The following is a 17,540-nucleotide window of genomic DNA, read 5'->3' as shown; positions in this document are numbered from 1 at the left end:
AGCAGAAAGGTCCATTTACTTTGGTAAAGAGAGATAAAGCATCCTCTTCAGGGCATGCAGTTGCAGCACGCCTTCTGGCTATATCACTTCAAGCCAGACACAGTTCTAATTGCTTTACAAATTTAAACTCTTTTGATATACAGAAAAGGAACATGGCAAAGACATTCACAGTAACTCTGTTTTATAGGTAAAAGAACTGAGACACAGCATTAGAAGTCAGCTCTGGGTTACAGGGTGAGTGGGCAGGCCAGGGCCAGGGATGAGACCTAAACAATCTGGCTCCAAAGCCCTGGCCTGACCACTGCACCACCCTGCCTATCCAGATATTGCTGCCCCTTCAGTATGGTTCCAACTCACCTTTCCAAGTCGCTCTCTTTATTTCCACATAGTAAAACTGGAACATTCACTCTCTCCTTAACAGAATCCATTTTCCCCAACTCTGTGTCCCCTTATGATCTTTCTGCCCCAAGTGCCTATCTTCAGGTCCCTTCTCTGCCTGAAAACCTCATATCTATTTGGGGGAGAATCCATCTTAAAGGTACAATAAAAACAAAAGAAAATAACATTTGCTAAGATCCTACTGGAGAAGGCAATGACACCCCACTCCAGTACTCTTGCCTGGAAAATCCTATGGACAGAGGAGCCTGGTAGGCTGCAGTTCACGGGGTGGCGAAGAGTGAGACATGCCTGAGTGACTTCACTTTCACTTTTCACTTTCATGCACTGGAGAAAGAAATGGCAACCCACTCCAGTGTTCTTGCCTGGAGAATCCCAGGGACAGGGGAGCCTGGTGGGCGGTTGTCTATGGGGTTACACAGAGTCGGACACGACTGAAGTGACTTAGCAGCAGCAGCAGCAAGATCCTACTATCTTTGGGATCCTGTACTAAGGAAATTCACATAAAATATTTTGTTTAATTCTCAGTCCAACTCTCTGGGATAGGATAGATAAGAAAATGCTCTGAGATGGGTTTTCTGCTCACCCAGGAAAGGGTAGAGCTACATGATCCTTATGCCCAGGGTGTTCAAGGGCACTAAGTGTGTCCTCTTCATTGTTCCTCCCGCAGAGCATGCTGGCCATCTCTCGGGAGGCTTCACCGTACCTTAGAGTACAGGTAGTTGTGTAATGCCCCATCGTAAGACTTCTGACAGCAGAAGATGTGTCTGTGTTTCTTTCCCTCTCTGAGATGCCCAGCCTAGTTCTTTGAACCCAAATCAATTAACAAATACTTGTGTAATTGAGTGAAACTAAATCAAGGATCAGGGAGGCAGCCTTGGTGGGGAAGACAGGCTCATGCTTGCCAACCCCATCACTTCTTCCAAGTTCTGAAATAACGAGCTGTCAGTTTCCTTGAGTTGCTAAACCTTTTGGGAAGGAAGAAGTGAACTGAAACAAGCAAGTACGTGCCTCGGTCCATCAGAAGGGGAAGCTCCTGTTTTCAGACATGACAAGTTCCCAAAATATGTGGTGTTAACTCCAACAGCATGCATTTAGCACAACTTGTGACCGCACAAACATGTGGAAACCAGCTCAGGAACAAAGAGACATCCTTACCCAAAGGTGCCAGAATACATTAAAACACCACAAAAGCAATTTCACTTGAATAGTACATGGCTCCTGCAAAGGAAAATAATTTGTTTGGAAACTTTCTTTTATCATATGCCATGTTTTCACTTAAATATGTCTAATGAACCTGTGTTTGTTGGGTGCCAGCTATGTAAGTAATTAGGTAAGGAGCCCAAGGCACTTGGCTATTCCACCATTGCTAGATCCTAAGTTCCAGAAAACAGAGAAGCAGAACAGTGAAAAAATACCTTCCTCTTCAATTCCTGCTGCCTTTTCCTATCTCATTCTGAAGCAGAGGGCTGAGAGCCATAAAGATAATCCAGCCAATCAGGGGATGCAAAAAAATTTCAAGTTTCCAAGCTTCTTTACCTTGTCCTGATACCAAAGAGCGGAAAAACACAAGTGGCTTTAAAATGCGTAAACCTAGGGGCTTCCCTGGTAGCTCAAACGGTGAAACGTCTGCCTACAATGCAAGAGACCCGGGTTCGATCCCTGGGTCGGGAAGATCCCCTGGAGAAGGAAATAAAATATGTAAACCTGAAGAAACCATCACCCACAAAGCACTAGAGGAGAACAAAAAGGGAGCTTAGCTTACATTTTTACCCTGCATCAGAACACAGGTAACTCAAGGGAGCAAGGAGTGGTGCAAATTGGATTTGAAATTGATCAAAAAGGCTGTATATGTGAGTGATACATTTTGAAGGGGGAAAAATGCAAGGAAACCAAAAGAAAGTGATGGCAATTACTTTCTGAAAGATTATAAGAACCTCCTAGGTCAGTGTTAGAAGGAATGATGAGGCAATAATAAGTCTGGAAAGGATTTGGGAGGTAGTGGGAAAGGACTAGTGTTTGACTGAGAATTGGAGAGGGATAAAAGATGATTCCCTTTCTGAAGGCCTGAGTGACCGGGTGGGTAGTGCAGTCACCCCCTGAAATATGGAATAGGGGATCAGCAGAAGGGGCAAGGCTAAGATGAAGCGGAAGCTGAAGCAGCTTAGCTGCTTGCTCCAGCAGGAAGCAATGCCATGTGATAATAATTGAGAAGAGGAGTGTGTTAGGGCCTTGAGGATGGTCAGGGTGAAAGTGGTAACTGAATACAGAGAAGATGCTAACCAAAAGGAGCACAAAGCATGAAGGGCAGAAGTGAGGACTCAGCAAAACCCCGAGGACACAGATTGGCAAAGTAGTGTGATTTTCTCTAGCTGTGTCAACCTCGGAGGGAGAGCAGAGGGTGGAGCCAATAAACTTCAAAAAGGAGACATCCTGGAAGGCACAATGATGACTCGGTTTTGCGTATTCAGATTACCGAAGTCTTGACTGAGATATTTAGGAAGTCTCTACCCAGGCCAGATACTTAACCCACATGATATGTGTTTTAAATTAATCACTGTATAAGTGAAAGTGGAAGTCGCTCAATCATGTCTGACTCTTTGCGACCCCTTGGAATATACAATCCATGGAATTCTCCAGGCCAGAAAATTGGAGTGGGTAACATTTCTCCTCTCCAGGGATCTTCCCAATCCAGGGATCGAACCCAGGTCTCCCGCACTGCAGGCAGGTTCTTTAAACCAATGCATTTTGAGAAAGATTTGAGGCAACCAGACCTAGATGAAGAGAGACTAGGCTGGAAGTTAGTCTGTGTGAAAGATAAAGTTCTGGACCAAGACAGAGTTAGTTGAGTTATAATTCAGGACCTTATGAAGTTAAGAGAAAACTAGATTTTTTTTGTTGTCATTCTTTTTCTTGCCCCCATTTATCTGATTATCTGTCTGCATTAATATCTGACTGAATCCTTAAAAGAGAAACAGATTTAGATGTATTATTTTTAAGAGACAGTATGATTTGGCAGGTAAGAACACATGCTAAGGTAAATCAGCTCCCTGAGTTCAAATCCCAGCTCTACCATGTAAGAGTTGTGTGATCTCCAACAAGTTAGCTCCCTCCCATCTATAAAGTGGAAAGAATGATTTTACTTAGTTGTATGGTTGTTGTAAGACTGAAACATGCTAATACATTTAAAGAGCTTAGACAAGCTTGTACGTATGAAGATCTCAATAAATGCCGGTACTATTCTCTTATATATTTAATACAAATGTCGTCATCTCAAACAGTCGTTTTGTTTTTGATGTTAGAATTAGAACGGCTAAAGGGTTTTCCACAGTGCCCTCCTCCAAATCTGTGTGCTTTCCTGAAGGTTGTAGGAGCGCTTTCTCATGAAACCTCTGCTTACTTCTCCTGTTCTGCAGTTGTTCTTTGTTCTACTAAGAGATATTGTCTTTTGTCCTAGAGCCCCCGAAGTATCTCCATCACAAGGCCAATTAGAAAATTTTTATGCAAGGCTTTAAGAGGGTAACAGTGGAGTTGCTATCACATCTCTGCAATTTACCGTAAACTCTTAGACACCCCTGATCTGGTAAGTCCATTGGACAGTCCCATTGCCAGGAAGGTGTCCCTGGCCACTGTTTTGTTCACAGGATAAGTTTCTAAGCCTCTTCTCTCTTTCAGCCTCAACTTCTCATCTCTATTCCTTTTTAGTCCAGTCTCCTCAGGTCCTATTTCCTGGACAACTGGAGGAACTCCATCTTTTTTCTTTTATTAGTCATACCAGTTAGCAATCTTTTTGTTTCACATTCCCACCTTCCAGAACCATAGCCTATCAGTGTTTTTGTCAGATTAAAAATGAAGCTATGTTTTTAAAAATAATATATTAGCAGAATATGACTTCATTCATCAAAATGGTCTTGGTTAATCATTTCTAGATGATGACTGATAACCAGATGCAATTATTAACTGAAATGGTTAAAATTAGAATTATTTAAATATTTTCACCACTGAGGACAGCACCATCAGCCTTTGGTCACATCACTACAAAACTGAGTTAAAATTTATAGCTATAAGGGCAAATATAGCTACATTGATAGAATACGAACTGTTTAAGAATTATTAGCCTTGATTTCAAAGCTTTACACAAATAGTGCTTTTCTTTACAATTTAATATCACTATCACGCTTTCTCCATATACATAATGAGAATAAATACTGCTCTCTCTTTTCAGTGTTGTAATATCCAAATACTTTTAGTAAAAGATCTTTATTTTGATATTACTTAAGAAAAAGGAAATATATATCCATTTAAGAACAATATTTTTAAAAACCATACACTAATAAAATATTTTAATATTTCATATCCTACACTAATTAAAGATAAAGAGCCATTTATTTCTTCTTAAACAAAATGGGAAAAAAATAATGAAAGGACGGATAAATCAAGAAAAGAGAGATTCTCTCCTTAGGAAAATGCTGCCATTGACTTTTAAAATAAATGTTTCACCATTAAATGTAGTTTTATGTAAACAACGAGTAGGTGCTACATACTGTTGTTCTAATGTAAATGTCTAATTCCTCAGTATATACTCTAGTGAAAGTTTGCTTTTATTCAACTTTTGGAGCATTTTTGCATCTTTATTTCTAAGAGAGATTGATTTGCCATTTTCCTTTGTTGCAATGTTCTTCACAGTTGTTGGTGTTGACGCTAAACTGGCCTTAGAAATTGAGCTGGGAATACTTATACTTTTTCCTTCCCTGGGAGAATGTGTATAAAAATATTATTATTTCTTTTATAATGTTTGGAAGTGTTCACAGGTAGGAATACTGGATCTGGACTGTGTGTGTGTGTGTGAAGTTCTATTGATGCAGCTCAAATTGGTTTTATTTTAATTTTTCTTATCCATGTAGAAAAAGAAAAACTAGCTATAAACTCCAAATGGCCCATCATTCCTATACAAATGCAAGAACAAAATCAATTCATATGCTAAAAAATCACAAATCTATAAAACCTGTAATATTTAAAATAAATATTTAAAATTAACTGAGAACAAGATGGCGGGTGGAGGGATAGGAGGACGTGGAGTACATCTCCACACATATATCAGGATTACACCTTCAGACACAGAAGCGCTAGCAGAACAGCCACTGAGAGAGGCAGGAGTATCTGAGCACTGGAAAAGAATATATAGAGCCATGCAAAACTTGGTAAGACAAAAGAAGTAGCGGGGAAAAGAGGAGAGTTAGTAGGACTCATCCTGCCCTTGGTGGGTGGGGTATCTGAAGCAGGGGTCTGATCCCCACATTGGGGAAATTTTTGGGGACAGAGGAGAAACATTTGAGGCTGAGAGTGAAGTAGCTGATCTGAGACAGTCTAAATGGAATGAGAATCACATAGACAATCCTTGCCACAGCCACACGTACCCCAGGGAGGGACGTGGGTCCCGTAGAAGGCACAGCGGCTGGGGACTGGAGCAGAGGGATTGTGGCGCAATCCCAGGGTGAGGGCTGCTGTTGACTTCTGACCTTCTATAGCCCAAGGTCATGTGAAGGAGGAGATTGTGGTGGGAAATGCCTGGGGAGGAAAACCAGGCAGCCCTGGAGGCAAGGCAGTACTGCTGTGTAAGGGTGGAGCCATCACTGTAGGCTCTATCCCCAAATGCCAGCACTGGCAACTGAACAACAGAGAGCCTGGCTCTTTAAGTGCCTGACACGTGGAACAACAGACTAGGACCCAAGCCATGGGGCCCTTTAAGGGCCTGAATGGGGGGGAGCAACAGAGAAGGACCAGCCAAAGAGGCCTTCTGATCGCCAGCTACCAGAGGCTAGAAAAAGACTCTGATAGGACCACAGTTCCTGTGGCTGAGACCATCCGTGTCACTGCACACTTAGCGCCTTGAGGGTCCCTGTGACCCAAGCAGTCCACCACCTTCATGCTCAGTCCTCACTGGAGCAGAGCTGCCACAGGCTAGAAAAAGCCTTAATAGCACCATTTCTTTTGTGACAATAGATGCCGGTGCTCCTGCGTAGCCAGCATTGACAGGGTCCCCATGATCCCAGCAACTGCACCACCTCCATGCATGATCCCCACTGGGACAGAGTTGTCAGAGGGTATAAAAAGTCCTGCATCCATGCATGAGAGGTCACTTCAGTCGTGTCCAGCTCTTTGCGACTCTGTGGACCGTGGCCTGCCAGGCTTCTCTGTATGTGGGATTCTCCAGGCAAGAATACTAGAGTGGGTGGCTATGCCCTTCTAGAGCTCCATATTTTCTGCTGCCCTAGCTGCGGGCTTCCGTGAGTACTTGGTGCTGCTGGGGCCCCTGCAACCCAAGAAGCTGCATCACCTCCACATCTGGCCTTCATAGGGGCAAACCCAAGTCCTTCAGGGCAGCCTCAGGAGCAAAGCCCTGTGGACAACTCACATGCAGAGGTGGAGATAAAGCCACAAATGAAACCCAGGGGCAATGTGGCTAAGGAAGAGGACCCAAAACCTTCCCACCACCGTACAAGCTGTAGATTAAATCCACATGATTAATTCAGCAGACTCTGTGTCTATGGAATATATAAAAGGAAAAATGAGAATTACCACAAAAGAAAACAAACTAGTTCTGACAGCTGTGGACACTAGAGGCAAGAACACACAGGAGTAGGACCAAATTAGAGTCTGAGCTGCCCTCGCAGCAGATCGGAGACCAGCGCAGTGTTGGAGGGCATCCTAGAGAAGCAAAGAGGACTATGACTCCCAGCGAGGAAAAGGACTCTGACAGCAGAGACTCAAGAAAAGCATATATTAGTCTTACATTTTGACTTGTTCTGTAGTTGCTTCTGGAGTTTTTTTTTCTTTTTTTTCTCCTCTGTTGTAGTTGTTGATTTTATTTGTACTATTAAGTCTATTTAAGCCTTTGAGATTTTTTTAAAATCACACTTTCTTATTCTTTTATATACTTCTGCCTCTGCTTTGGGCCTCTTATGGTTCTGTGTTTTCCTTTTTTTCTCTGTTTTTTTAATTTTAATTTTTAAAATTTATTATTTTTTTTACATTTATTCTTTTGTATGCTTTCCCTACTGTTCTTTTCCTGTTGTAGTTACTCTTTAATAATAAATCTTCTTTATCTACCTCTAACTTTGTATTTCTATCCTTTCTTTATTTGCTTCCTTTTGTTTGTTTTTCTCCCATGTTTGTTAGTTTGTTTTGTTTTTGTTGCTGTATTCTTGAGTTTTGTTTTCCAGTTTGTGCTTTAGTCAGTTTTGTTTTTTACTGGTGGATATCATTTTTGGTTTTCTTTGCTTGCCAAGTCAGTCTATTGTACTTTAATTATATATTTTTTGACTGTTTTGGTTTTGTTCATGGATGTATATTCCATTATTTTAGTTGTTCAGTTCAGTTCAGTGGCTCAGTCGTGTCTGACTCTTTGCAACCCCATGAACTGCAGCATGCCAGACCTCCCTGTCCATCACCAACTCCCAGAGTCTACTCAAACCCATGTCCATCGAGTCGGTGATGCCAACCAACCATCTCATCCTCTGTCGTCCCCTTCTCCTCCTGCCCCCAATCCCTCCCAGCATCAGGATTTTTTCCAATGAGTCAACTCTTCGCATAAGGTGGCCAAAGTGTTGGAGTTTCAGCTTCAGCATCAGTCCTTCCAATGAACACCCAGGACTGATCTCCTTTAGGATGGACTGGTTGGATCTCCTCGCAGTCCAGGGGACTCTCAAGAGTCTTCTCCAACACCACAGTTCAAAAGCATCCATTTTTCGGTGCTCAGCTTTCTTCACAGTCCAACTCTCACATCTATACATGACTACTGGAAAAACCATAGCCTAGGGAGTATTAATTAATGAGAACTTCCACAAAGCCATTCACCTGTATACAAGACCCAGCATCACCCAGCTGCCTGCAGCACCCTGTGCAGGAAACCTCATCCAAACATCAAATAAGACAAAAGTGAAAATCCAATCCTCAGCAGACAGGATTACCACCTCACACAGTCTTGCCCATAAGAAGAAAAAAGGAAAACAAACAAACAAAAACTCACCTCCTCCCACCAACACAAGCACAATCACATCCTACATGAAGCTTATACAAATCACTGGACCAGCCTTACAAGGGCAGAAACCAAAAGGAAGAAAGAATTCAATCGCAAAGTCTGGGAAAAGGAGACCCAAACATAATATGTTTAAAAACAATGAAAAGGCAGAGAAATATGGTGCAAATGAAGGAACAACCTAGAAACACTTAAGTCCAAAAAATAAAAAGGAAATAGGCCAACTACCTGAAAAATAATTCAGAATAATGATAGTAAAGATGGTTCAAAACCTCAAAAATAGAATGGAGAAACTGCAAGAATCAATTAACAAAAACCTAGGAGAAATAAAGAATAAACAAACAGACTAACAACAATTACTAAAATTGAAAACACTCTAGAAGGAATCAATAGCAGAATATCTGAGGCAGATGAATGGATAAGTAAGCCAGAAGATAAAATGATGGAAATGACTGCTGAAGAGCAGGATAAAGTAAAAAGAGTGGAAAAAAAAAAAAAAAAAACTGAAGATAGTCTCAGAGACCTCTGGGACAATATTAAATGCATCAACATTCAAATTATAGGGGTCCCAGAAGAAGAGTTTAAAAAGGGTATGAGAAAATTTTTGAAGATTGTAGTTGAAAATTTCCCCAACTTGGAAAAGGAAATAATCAAGTCCAAGAAGTGCAAAGAGTCCCATACAGGATAAACCGAAGGAGAAACATTCCAAGACATATACTAATCAAACTAACAAAGATTAAACATAAAAAAGGAATGTTAAAAACAGCAAGTGAGAAGCAACACATAACATACAACAGAAACCCCATACGCTTAACAGCTGATCTTTCAGCAGAAACTCTTCAGGGAAGAAGGGAATGGGAGGATGTATTTAAAGTACTGAAAGGGAATAATCTACAACCAAGGTTACTCTACCCAGCAAGGATCTCATTCAAAATTGATGGAGAAATCAAAAGCTTTACAGACAAGCAAAAGTTAAGAAAATTTAGTATCCCTAAATCAGCTTTGCAACAAATATTAAAGGGACTTATATAGTCAGGAAATACAAGAGAAAAAAAACCTACAAAAGCAAACTCCCTACAATTAAGAAAATGGCAATAAGAACATAAATATCAATAATTACTTTAAATGTAAATGGATTAAATCTTCCAACAGAAAGACACAGACTGGCTGAATGGATACAAAAACAAGACCCATATATATGCTGTCTACAAGAAACCCACTTCAGACCTAAAGACACATATAAACTGAAAGTGAGAGGATGGAAAAATATATTCCATTCAAATGGAAATCAAAAGAAAGCTGGAATAGCAATCCTCATATCAGATAAAATAGACCTTAAAATAATTTTACAAGAGATAAGGAAGGACACTACATAATGATCAAGGGATCAATCCAAAAGAAAGACGTAACAAATGTAAATATTTATGCACCCAACATAGGAGCACCTCAGTACATAAAAGAAACACTAACAGACATACAAGGAGAAAATGACAGTAATATGATAATAGTAGGGGACTTTAACACTCCACTTACACCAATGGAAGATCATCAAAACAGAAAATTAATAAGGAAACACAAGCTTTGAATGGCACATTAAATCAGATAGATCTCATTGATATCTTTGGGACAGTCCATCCAAATGCAGAAGAATACACTTCCTTCTCAAGTGCACATGGAACATTCTCCAAGAAAGACCACATCTTGGGTCACAAATCAAACCTCAGTAAATTTAATAAAACTGAAATCATACAAAACATCTTTTCTGACCACAATGCTGTGAGACTAGATATCCATTACAAGAAAAAAAAAAAAAAACCTGTAAAAACACAAACACATGGAGATTAAACAATATGTTACTAAATAATGAACATGTTACTGAATAAATCAAAAGGAAAATAAAAAAATTCCTAGAAACAAATGAAAATGAAAACCCAACAACTCAAAACCTATGGGATGCAGCAAAAACAGTGCTAAGGGGGAAGTTTATAGCTCAAAAAAACAAGAAAAACATCTAATAGGCAACCTAACTTTACACCTAAAACAACTGGAAAAAGAAGAACAAAAAATCCCCAAAGTTAGCTGAAGGAAAGAAATCATAAAGGTCAGAGAAGAAATAAATGAAATAAGCAATAGTAAAAGTTAATAAAATTAAAGTTGGTTCATTGAGAAGATAAACAAAATTGACAAATCTTTAACTAGACTCATTTAGGAAAAAAGAGAGAAGAATCAAGTAAACGAAACTAGAAATGAGAAAGGAGGGTTTACAACAGGCAATGCAGAAATACAAAGGATTATAAGAGACTATTATGAGCAACTATATGGCAGTAATACGAACAACCTGGAAATAATGGACAGATTCTTAGAAAAGTTCAATCTTTCAAGACTGAACTGGGAAGAAATAGAAGCTATGAACAATCCAATTACAAGCATTGAAATTGAAACTTTGATTCAAAATCTCCCCCAAAGCTAAAGTCCAGGGCAGACGCCTTCACAGTTAAATTTCTATCAAACATTTAGAGAAGAGATAATGCCTATCCTTTCTAAAACTCTTTCAAAAAAATTACAGAGGAAGGAACACTTCCAAACTCATCCTGTGAGATCACTGTCACCCTGATAACAAAACCAGGACAGGACAACAAAAAAAGGTCAGTGTCACTGATAAACTTAGATGCAGAAATCCTCCTCAAAATTCTAGCAAACAAAATTCAATAACACATTGAAAAGCTCATACACCATGATCAAGTAGGGTTTATTCCAGGAATGCAAGAATTCTTCAATATATGCAAATTAATCAATGTGATATACCATATTAACAATATTAACAAATTGAAAGATAAAGACCATATGAAAATCTCAATAGATACAGGAAAAGCCTTTGACAAAATTCAGCACCCATTTATGATAAAGAAAAAAAAAAAAACTCTTCAAGAAATGGGTCTTTACATAGTAAAGACCATAGGCAGTGCTAAGGCACAGTGCTAAGGCATATGATAAAACCACAGCAAACATTATTCTCAATGGTAAAAAACTGAAAACATTCCTTCTAGGATCAGAAATAAGACACAGGTGCCTACTCTCACCACTCTTATTCAACATAGTTTTGGAAATCCTAGCAATGGCAATCAGAGAAGAAAAAGAAGTAAAATGAATCCAGATTGGAAATGAAGAAGTAAAACTCTCAGTGTTTGCAGATGGCATGATATTATACATAGAAAACCCTAAAGATACTATTAGAAAACTGCTAGAGCTAATCAGTGAATTTATCAAAGTCACAGGATACGAAATCAATACAGAAAAATCACTTGCATTCCTGTATACTAACAATGAAAAATCAGAAAGAGAAATTAAAGACTCAATCCCATTCACCACTGTAACAAAAAGAATAAAATATCTAGGAATAAAGCTATGTAAGGAGACAAAAGAACTGTATACAGAAAATTGTAAGACACTGATGAAAGTAATCAAAGACAACACAAACAGATGGAGAGATACTCTATGTTCCTGGGTTGGATGAATATTTCATTATTTTTGAAATAATGAAATTATGAAAATAACTGTACTACCAAATGCAATCTACATATTCAATGTAATCTGTATCAAGTTACCAATGGCATTTTTCACAGAACTAGAACAAAAAGTTTCACAATTCATATGGAAACACAGAAGACCTTGAATAACCAAAGCAATCTTGAGAAAGAAGAATGAAGATGGAAGAATCAACCTTCTTGACTTCAGATTATACTACAAAGCTACAGTCATCAAGACAATATGGTACTGGCACAAAAACAAATATAGACCAATGGAAGAGGTCTAGAGGAAGATAGAGAGCCCAGAAATAGGCCCACACACCTATGGGTACTTTATTTTTTACAAAGGAGGCAAGAAGATACAATGAGATAAAGATAGCCTCTTCAATAAGTGGTGCTGTGAGAACTGGACAGCTACATGCAAAAGAATGAAATTAGAACACTTCCTAACATCATACACAAAAATAACTTCAAAATGGATCAAATACCTAAATGTAAGACCAGAAGCTATAACACTCTTAGAGGAAAACATAGGCAGAACACTCGATTACATAAAATCAAAGCAAGATCCTCTACAACCCACCTCCTAGAGTAATGGAAATAAAAACAAAAATAAACAAGTGGGACCTAGTTAGACTTAAAGTTTTTGCACAGGAAAGGAAACTGTAAGCAAGGTGAAAAGGCAACTCTCAGAATGGGAGAAAGTAATAGCAAATGAAATAACTGACAAAGGATTAATTTCCAAAATATACAAGCAACTCATACAGCTCAATACCAGAAAAGAAAAAAAAAAAACTCCAGTCAAAAAGTGGGAAAAAGACCTAAACAGACATTTCTCTAAAGAAGACATACAGATGGTTAACAAACTCATGAAAAGATGTGCAACATAGCTCATTATTAGAGAAATGCAAATCAAAACTACAGTGAGATATCAACTCACACCAGTCAGAATGGCCATCATCAAAAAGTCTATAAGCAATAAATGCTGGAGAGGGTGTTGCGGAAAGAGAGCCCTCTTGCACTGTTGGTGGGAATGCAAATTGATACAGTCACTATGGAAGATGGTATGAAGATTCCTTAAAAAACTAGGAATGAAACTACCATATGACCCAGCAATCCCATTACTAGGCACATACCCTGAGGAAATCAAAATTGGAAAAGATACATGTACCCCCAAAGTTCATTTCAGCACTATTTACAATCACTAAAACATGGAAGCAACCTAGATGTCCATTGACAGATCACATATATATGATGGAATATTACTCAGCCGTAAAAAGGAACACATCTGAGTCAGTTCTAATGAGGTGAATAAACCTAGAGCCTGTTATATAGAGTGAAGTTAGTCAGAAAGAGAAAGATAAATATCATATACTAATGCATATATATGGAATCCAGAAAGAGGGTACCAATGAAATTATTTGCAAGGTAGCAATAGAGACACAGACATAGAGAATAGACTTATGGACACAGTGGGGGTGGGGGGCAGGGAGGGAAGGAAAGAGAGGATGAGATTTGTAGAAAGTGTAACATGGAAACATATAATCATATGTAAAATAGATAATCAATGGGAATTTGCTCTATGACTCAGGGAACACAGTGTCTCTAACAAACTAGAGGGGTGGGGATGAGGATGGAGATGGGAGGGAGGTTCCAGAGGGAGGAGAGACATGTATACCTATGGCTGATTCATGGTTTCCTGTTGGTGTTTGGCAGAAACCAACAAAATTCTGTAAAGCAGTTATCCTCCAATTAAAAAAATAAATAAATAAAAATTAATTCAGTATGGTGGGTAATTGTTTTTCTTGGCTAGGCTGTGATTTGAAATATACACGCGTGTTGTTTGGGCTTCCAAGTTTGCCATCCAGAAGCTGTCTTGTGCCAAGGGATGACTTAAGCCTCCCATCCCTTTTCTTCATTTAAATGTGAGAAACTTCTCTCATAAGGTACACAGTGACATCATTTAGCTGGTCTTCATTTAGCTGAAATACCTCACCTCTACATTAAATCCTCAACTGTTCTTTATTTTCACACTAGCCTGTAATCATGAGACTAGTTCATTATGTTACTTGCTGGCAGGAGTTTGTTTCATATTGTCAAATCAATCTAATTTATTAGCTAATATAAGAAACAAATTGCATGCTATGGAAAAATTTTTAATTGAAAACAATCATTCCAAAGAAAACTTGCATGTTCCTAAGTGGCAAAATAATTCAATTTGAGTGTAACTGATAATAAGAGACAGCATTTCTGTTTTGTTATTAGAACACTTGAGGTCTGGCTACTGATTTTAAATTTTATTTATTTTATTTTCTATATTTCTGGCTATGCAAAGTCTTTGAAGTTGCTCGAGCTCTTCTCTAGTTGTGGTGAGCAGGGGTTACTCTCCAGTTGCGGTGCATGACTTCTCATTGCGATGGCTTCTCTTGTTGCGCAGCACAGGCTCTAGGGCATGTGGGCTTCAGCAGGTGTGGTTCCCGAGCTCTCCAGCACAGGCTCAACATTTGTGGCCACTGGGATTATTTGCTCTGCTGCATCTGGGATCTTCCCAGATCAGGAACTGAACTTGTGTCTCCTGCACGGGCAGGTGGATTCTTTACCACAGAGTCACCAGGTGAGCCCCTGGCTGCTGATCTAACATCAGGCATACATGCTTCCAATGCATTAAAACTTAAATGTAGTCACTTAAAATGACCCCTTATGGCTACTGTAAAGACAAATGGAGAAGTAGGAATTAAAACCACATGATGCTGTTTGAGGATAGAGTGGTTGTCTAGATGATTACTAATATGTTTATAATAATTTTTAAGATCATCATCTAAAAGAAAATATAGGCTTAAAGAATTTGTAGGGAACGCGTGAAATTGAAAATGCACTAAAATATAAACTGGAGATCACAGTAACAAATGTTAATATGTAAAACTCAGTTCTATTTTTCTATAATAGCCAATATCGGGAGTTTTGTTTCTCGAACCAGAAACTGTGGGAGAAAGCATATGTACTGTACCAAAGCTGTATTTTTGACAATAAATGATTAAATGAAAAAAGAAGAAAGAGAACTTAAAGACCCCCCGTTAGGCTAAGCTCCCTAGTCGAGAAACATTATTTCATATGAAAGAATCAGGGTTTACAAATTCTGATACTGTCTGGTGACCTGTTCATTCATCGTCCAATTCCATTGTCCTTTCCTCTGTGTCCTCTACTGTCTTGTCCCAGGACCAAAGTGTACTTTTAACAGGGTCCTTGCTATTGATCACAGAGATTTTAGGCTTTGCAGCTACACATACAAAGTCTACTCCAAGTGCTGAGCTAAGAAGCTTTGGCTGTACTGTAACAAGTGCTATAAAGGAATAATAGATACCAGCTATAGGGCAAGATCACATTCATCCACGTTATTTTCTGTTAATTATGTTAGTTGTTTACCCTGTGACGTTCTCCTCTTGGAGCTAGAGGATTTTGTGTGTGTGAGTGTGTGCTCAGTCATGTCTGACTCTTTGTGACCCCATGGACTGCAGCACGCCAGGCTCCTCTGTCCATGGCATTTTCCAGGCAAGAGCACTGGAATGGATTGCCATTTCCTCCTCCAGGGGATCTTCCCAACCCAGGTATGAGGGACAAGCATCTCTTGAGGCTCCAACATTGGTAGGTGGATTCTGCACCACCTGGGAAAAGATAAGAGATTTTATTGTCCCCCAAATAAAAAACACAAAAGAACCAAAGAAGTACATTAAGTCCTTGCCTTTTAAATGTCGTAAAAGCCTCAACTGAAACATTGAGCAAGTTCATCAGCCCTTTTGCTCCCTGCAAGGAAGGGTCTTGGACACAGTTGGAGTAAAGTTAGAGGACAAGCAGAGAGCAAGATGCTGGTGAGGTGCTCTGAACAGGTTTGCTGTGCCCTGCTTCCCTGCCTTGTGGTTAGCTCCAACACTGGGGAATGGATAGCTAATAGAACAATTCTCCCAACTATGAGAAGCCCAGAGCAGAGGGGCCAGGGCCTCTGTTTTCTCTCCAGAACCCTGGGAAGTGCTCATTCAGCAGCAGCATCCCATGACAATCTGAGTTGGCCAACAGAGCTGTGGGGAAGGATGGATTGGGACTTTGGGTTAGCGGATGCAAACTCTTATGTAGAATAGATAAACAACGAGTTCCTACTGTATAATGCAGGAACTACAGTCAACGTCCTGTGATAAGATATAATGGAAAAAAAAATATGAAGAAGAACGTATATATGTATGTGTCTATCAGTTCAATCAGTTCAGTCACTTAGTCATGTCTGACTCTTTGTGACCCCATAGACTGCAGCACGCCAGGCTTCACTGTCCATCACCAACTCCCAGAGCTTACTCAAACTCATATTCATCGAGTTGGTTATGCTATCCAACCATCTCATCCTCTGTCATTACCTTCTGTACCCACCTTCAATCTTTCCCAGCATCAGAGTCTTCTCCAATGAGTTAGTTTGCATCAGGTGGCCAAAGTATTAGAGTTTCAGCTTCAGCATCAGTGCTTCAAATGAATATTTGGGACTGATTTTCTTTAGGATTAACTGGTTGGATCTCCTTGCAGTCCAAGGGACTTTCAAGCATCTTCTCCAACACCACACTTTAAAAGCATCAATTCTTCAGTGCTCAGCTTTCTTTATAGTTCAACTCTCACATCCACATATGACTACTGGAAAAATCATAGCTTTGACTAGATGGACCTTTGTTGGCAAAGCAATGTCTCTGCTTATTAATATGCTGTCTAGGTTGGTCATAACCTTTCTTCCAAGGAGCCTTGATGTACTCCTTTTCCTATTTGGAACAGTCTGTTGTTTCATGTACAGTTCTAACTGTTGCTTCTTCCACACAGTCAAAGTCTTTGACGTAGTCAATAAATCAGAAGTAGATATTTTTCTGGAACTCCCTTGCTTTTTTGATGATCCAACAGATGTCCCAAATAGGAAAAGGAGTATGTCAAGGCTGTATATTGTCACCCTGCTTATTTAACTTATATGCAGAGTACATCATGAGAAACACTGGACTGAAAGAAGCACAAGCTAGAATCAAGATTGCTGAGAGAAATATCAATAACCTCAGATATTCAGATCACACCACCCTTATGGCAGAAAGTGAAGAGGAACTAAAAAGCCTCTTGATGAAAGTGAAAGAGGAGAGTGAAAAAGTTGGCTTAAAGCTCAACATTCAGAAAACTAAGATCATGGCATCTGGTCCCATTACTTCATAGGAAATAGATGGGGAAACAGTGGACACAGTGTCAGACTTTATTTTTAGGGGGCTCCAAAATCACTGCAGATGGTGACTGCAGTCATGAAATTAAAAGACACTTACTCCTTGGAAGGAAAGTTATGACCAACCTAGATAGGATATTAAAAAGCAGAGACATTACTTTGCCAACAAAGTTCTGTCTAGTCAAGGCTATAGTTTTTCCAGTGGTCATGTATGGATGTGAGAGTTGGACTGTGAAGAAAGCTGAGCACCAAAGAATTGATGCTTTTGAACTGTGGTGTTGGAGAAGACGCTTGAGAGTCCCTTGGACTGCAAGGAGATCCAACCAGTCTATCCTAAAGGAGGGCAGTC

This window comes from Muntiacus reevesi, chromosome 4 (assembly GCF_963930625.1).
Source record: "Muntiacus reevesi chromosome 4, mMunRee1.1, whole genome shotgun sequence".
NCBI lineage: Eukaryota > Metazoa > Chordata > Mammalia > Artiodactyla > Cervidae > Muntiacus > Muntiacus reevesi.
Note: the sequence above shows the minus strand (reverse complement) of the source record.